Genomic DNA, 6,000 nt, shown 5'->3' with positions numbered 1-6,000 from the left:
AGCGAAATTTTGAAGGTATCGTGATTTAGCTAAGCCATTCAGTTAATGTTTCTGCTTGTTTTCTTTTGTTCGATTTTATCGATATTAAGAATTTCTTGCATTACAGGTTTGTGTCTTCTAAATTTATGTACTCAATTTGTAGAAGTATGGGATTCTGTAGACTGAGTACGGTTCTAAATTTGTAGCTCTGCTGTATCTGTCGTACGATTTTTGTATATTATTGTGCCTTTGATAGGCATATGTGTGTGTGTACTGAGACTTAGGGTTAAGGTGCTGAGAGGCAGTTCCTCTTCTAGGAGTACAATATTGGCCCTAAGAGTCTCATTGTCGTGTGATAAGTTCAAGGGTACTTGAGGTCATGTTCTGATGTTCTGTCCTTTTATTTTTTGGGGACTTCTTGATATGTCATCGCACAGGTGTTTGTGTGTATGTATGTGTACTGTGTTTGTATGTCATGTGATGAGAGTCAGTATTGAGGTCGTCCGTGCCTTTTACCATTCGTTGGTTATGCTGATTCAGTGATCGTCGCACTTGTTTTGGTAGTTTGATGTTGTCTGTGTGTATGTCGAAGGACAGATAAGCTTGGTAGTTTTGTGTGTCGTGCGGTTATCTGGTAATCTCTGGTATGAAGGTTGTTCTTGTACCTTTTTATTTCTTATATCAGTGAGTTGGATGTCTGCATGTGCACTCTTGCATCGCTTTGGTTTTTCATTTTTGAGTTCCTGTTGATAAAGTAATATGATTTTCATTTGGTATTCCTGGCTTTATTGCGCCTTAAATTGACTGGTGTGACACGTAATACGTAATGTGAGTTTATCTATGTAAAAATTTCATGAGTACATGACATGGTAAATAAATAGTGACTTACTATCCTCAATTCATTGAAAGTGGTTGCAAGCTAACGTAATTAATTATTTCTCGGTTTTGAGTTCCCTTGTAACATTCTAAATCTTTCGTTTATTTGTTTTGTTCTGTTCCTTAATGTTGGGTGATTAAGAATGCACACGGTAACTTAATTTGGTAGTTATAAGGAATTAGTTGTAAGCAAATTTTAATTGATTGGCGCGCACTATTTTTCGGGTTTTGTAGTTAATAATTTAGTTAAGTTACTTTAGTTGTAATGGGAAGGGTTATTTATAATCATGTTAGATATAATTTAATGTAATGTCTGTTGGGGTAAGTTTAGAAGGTTATTCATGATTAGTTAGGGATTTTATGATGTTTTTGGCACTAGGGTAAACTCTGGCAGATTTTCTTTTAGTTTTTAATTTTCTTAAATTTTGAAATTCTGAAATAGCACTTGCCAGGAGGGCTGGGGTTTCCCAGAAACATGAGAGGGAATCTCCCTAAGGAGGCTTGTAATTATTAATAAAAAAACACAAAATCCCACCCTCGGAACTCAACTGTTAGTTCTTCGATAGTTCAGGCCAGTGGCCTAAGTTCTTCAGTTCAAAATTTCTGCTGCGTATGTTTATGTTCCAGTTACTGCTATGCCTCTGACTTTTCGACCTGGGATATCTATTTGGAGTCTGCAACGCACCTATTGGCCACTGATGTCTGATGGTGGAATGGAAAGCTGTTTAATGGTGGCAGTAGTCTGTGCTGTGCCATCTGCCTTCGCCAGTTATGGACCTGTTCACTAAGTTGGGTGGGCTGTGCTGAGGCTGTATGTGAGCAATGGTTGGACTGCAATTAGGATGGAGACGTTGGCAACGGCCGCGGTCAGCGACTTCGTTTGACAGCGATACCAACGCTCTACTGGATTTTGCTTGTATGGACGTTCCTGAAGAGAACGATGATAAGAAATTGTGGTGTGGTGCAAATTGTGGCGTTGTGAAAATCTTCAAATCTCCATTAAGCCTCCCATTTTAAGTTCATTTAAATTGCTATTTTCTGTAATTTTTGTCGAGCGGAGCTCGACGTTGGGAGGAGGAGAATGTCACCGGTCGGTGGGACGGAGAATTGGAACTACAGTGTATTTAGAAATATAAATTTTAAAGTTTTTGTGTAACTGAAATATGTTTGTAAATTTTTTTTAAATATGGAAACATCAAGAAACATTGAACTGTATGAACATTGCAACATGCAGAAGTGTTTTGAAGTGATTTTTTTAAATGTAGTTTTTATGTAATCTGATGTAAAATTTGTAAGGTGATTTATTTTGGAGCATCCTGTACCTGTACTACACGTGTGGTTTCCTATGATGAAATTTTGGGTGTTGTAATCGTAATGTTCCAGAACTTGTGCAATTGCTAACGATGTTAAAATTACCATATATGGTAACGAGATTTCCTATTGGCAAAAAGGTCCAGGAATCTAGGGTAAGTTTGATCTTATTGGTTGATTGTAATCGGGCCATTTCCGGTCTTCTTGCCGGCTTGGGAAAAATTATGCGTGAGCTCGGCGTCATTTTCCATCCGACCGCCCTAGCGAGCGTTCGCGCTCGAGGGCTGCTGCCCTCGGGAGCTCCTGCCTTTCCGAAGTAAGTGTTATTTCAGTGTTTTTGCAATGTTATTATCAATGTTTTCCGGTTTCGTTTCATTTAGTTTAATTCCTTTTGTGTTTCATTATTTCTTCGCTTAATGTCATCTTAAAAGTTTAATTTGGTGAGTCCGAGTTTACCCTAGGTTCCAATTGCCGTACTTTCAATTCTTTCATCCATTAAATACTTTCGCTTTAAACTATACCTTTAATGTAGCATCACCTTCTTTGTTAAATCACATTTTATGTTAAGTTACTTAAGTATGTCTTGTTTCCGTGTCGTGGAACTGTATTTTGTAAAACTTTCTTGTCATTTTTAATATAGTTGAGCTAGAGGGTGTTTCTTGCAAGTCTTTTCTCCCCCATAACGTCATATGTTCCCATGGACCTCGATAAGGGTTTCCCGCAGCTTCCACATCCTGTCTTAGTTGTCATTTTTAGGTCTGTAAGTGTTCCCTGTATTTGGTTTATATAAATTCTCCGCCACGTCGTCATATTTCTATTTCCTTTGTCATATTATTAAGTATTATCTTATTTACTACTGGTATTATTTTCCTATCATGTTATTATTATCTTATTTACCTTATTATTATCTTATTTACTATTATTATTATTATTATTATTATTATTATTATTATTATTATTATTATTATTATTATTATTATTATTATTATTATTATTTATGTACACGCTCGAAACCAGCGGTTACAGCATTTAGATACATTGCAGAACTTACCGCAATACTTTTGTCTTCTGATGTTAATATTGGGATTAAGAGTCATTGTTCAATTAGAGTTTTAAAATTCTTCAAGCGCTGCTCTCAGGAAGGGGGCTGGACAAAACATAAGACTTTTTCCATATTCGTTGTATGCATAATATACAAATTTTGACTCAAATATTTTTAAATTTTAATTTCAATATATAGAGTTTCAGATTACATTTCATTCATACCTTTCACTGGAATATTAAATACCGGGCAAGTTGGCCGTACTAAATTCAGACGATAATTTTTAGTTGAAATACAGTAGGGTGGAACAAGTTGGCCGCGCGGCGGCAGCTGTGAGCCTGCATCCGGGAGATAGTGGGTTCGAACCCCACTGTCGGCAGCCCTGCAGATGGTTTTCCGTGGTTTCCCATTTTCAAATCAGGCTGTACTTTAATTAAGGCCATGGCCGGTTCCTTCCCACTGCTAGCTCTTTCCTATTCCACCTGCGTCATAAGGCTATTTGTGTCGGTGAGACGTAAAACAAATAGCGAAAAAAGAAGAAGAATTTAAATAAAAATTCAGTGAGAGAAAAGTATTTTAAGTAAATAAATTGTAAACTGCTCTCTGCTCGATGATGCTTGTTGCCTAAAGGGGCCAAACATCTAGGTCATAGGCCACATTGCTCAGGTAACAACACTTCATACGTTGGCCTTAGCGTCATAGCAGTAGTGATTCTTACTTGTGAGTGTTTAAATGTTTATAAATGTTCCAAAGATTATCTTGGATAAAAATGTGTTGTGTTGCTGTCATATGCCAAATACGACACCGCCTAAAGGATTGTTCTATGAAAGAAAATTCAAGGGTAAAAATACCTGATTAGCTTGATTAGCTGCCACTCCCGGAGGCCCGGGTTCGATTCCTGGCCCTGTCACGATTTCAAAAGTGGTACGAAGGCTGGAACGGGGTCCACTCAGCCTTGGGAGGTCAACTGTGTAGAGCGGGTATCGATTCCCAGCTCAGATATCCTCAAAGTGGTTTTCCATAGTTTCCCATTTCTCTTCCAAGCAAACGCGGGGATGGTAACTAAATTAAGGCCACGGCTGCTTCCTTCCCTCTTCCTTGTCTATGCCTTCCAATCTTCCCATCCCCAACACAAGGCCCCTGTTCAGCATAGAAGTTACGGCCGCTTGGGCGAGGTACTGGTCATCCTTTCCAGTTGTATCCCGACCCGCAGTCTCACGCTCCAGGACACTACTCTTGAGGTGGTAGAGGTGGGATCCCTCACCGAGTCCAGAGTAAAGCAACCCTGGAGGGGTAAACAGAGTAAGAAAGAAAGAAAGAACGAAGGTAAATACCCGTAATAGAAACGGAAAACTAAGATGAGAGTGCTACCAGCTTTTAGCTACTGCGTAGTTTTGTCCTGGTCTACAAAGAATTCGTGAAATGATAGTGTCCCTTTGCTCTTTTTTCCTGTTCGGAATACAAAAAAAAGGCACACAGCAATATATATTCGAATGTTTCCTGACACAGTTAAAGAAAACTAAATCACCACACCATTAAAAAACGAATTAGCGCATAAATTAAAATCCTTGTTCAGGACGAAGTTACAGCGAGAAATCACTTTGTTCTTGTTTCCATAAAATTTCTGCTCGAAGTACGAAAAGGTGCACAAGAATGTCAGAAATTCCAAGATTTGTAAACACAATTTAAAAAATATAATCACCACACTACATAATAAGAAATAAACTCACTAGCACGTAACTATCAGATCTCAATATCAAGCCAAAAAGCACCTCGTTGCGAACACACTGTCAACATTTACGACAGCAAAACCATATAAATAAAACTGGAAATGCGGCAATTTGCGGTATACAGCTTCCTGTCAGTGGGTAGTAGGCCAGCGCTCCAGTGACATTACGGTGAAACTTTCCAATTACAGCTTTATTCTGGGCTTCACAAGCGATTGTCAAGGCCGGTATAAGGAGCGCAGCGTGGGATCCAGTCGGCCGTGGTTATTCGAATTGAGGCCAAAGGAAGCCATTTGCATATTTGAAAATCGTCACATTTTGAACATGCCACTAGGCATGGTTCAAGCTACACTTCTCTTTAATTGCATTGTTGTTGATATGCTTTCATCTTTTGTTTGCTTGATAACGGTGTGATTAGTTTTGCATTGTCGCGGAGTTAGTGTTGTAACAATACTCGTGATGTGCAGACGTTCGTTGTTGTATGGCGTACCTATGCTGTTGATGTGATGAACTGAGTCACGCGATGAGTTTTTATTGTTTCTATATTATTGTGCTACCTTATTATTACTGATTCCCTTCTATCATTCCCTTTTTTTTTTTTTTGATGTGGGCTCTTTCTTATTTTGCCTTCCTTAACGTATCTTGAGGACATTGTCGCTCTGTTAGAGGACGTGGTTAAATGTTTTAATTAGAAACGCTTCCGTGTTCACTGGGGAATTTCAAATGTGTAATAATTTATTATTTTAGGTAATTTTATTGGGACGCGTGCGCACAAACAGGTGCACCTAAGTTATAACTTCCTCAATGAGAGATGGTTTCGAGCAAATTGTAATGAACTTGAAGTTAATTGGTTGTAACTGTTGGTATGGTGACTACGATTGGCAGTAATTCTGTAAATGAGCCTTGTCATTAGTTTTCCCTTTTCCTAAAAGTTAATTGTTTTTCATTTTTCTTATTTAATTGCACCACCCACCCTATTTATTCTTTTTCATTATTGTTCCAGGGTTTCCGTGGAACGCAGAGATGAAAGAAGGTGCCGGGGAGAATGGGTCTAACTACAATATC

The sequence above is a fragment of the Anabrus simplex genome, chromosome 14, assembly GCF_040414725.1.
Source record: "Anabrus simplex isolate iqAnaSimp1 chromosome 14, ASM4041472v1, whole genome shotgun sequence".
Lineage (NCBI taxonomy): Eukaryota > Metazoa > Arthropoda > Insecta > Orthoptera > Tettigoniidae > Anabrus > Anabrus simplex.
The sequence above is the reverse complement of the archived record's forward strand: the minus strand, read 5'-3'. Positions refer to the sequence as shown.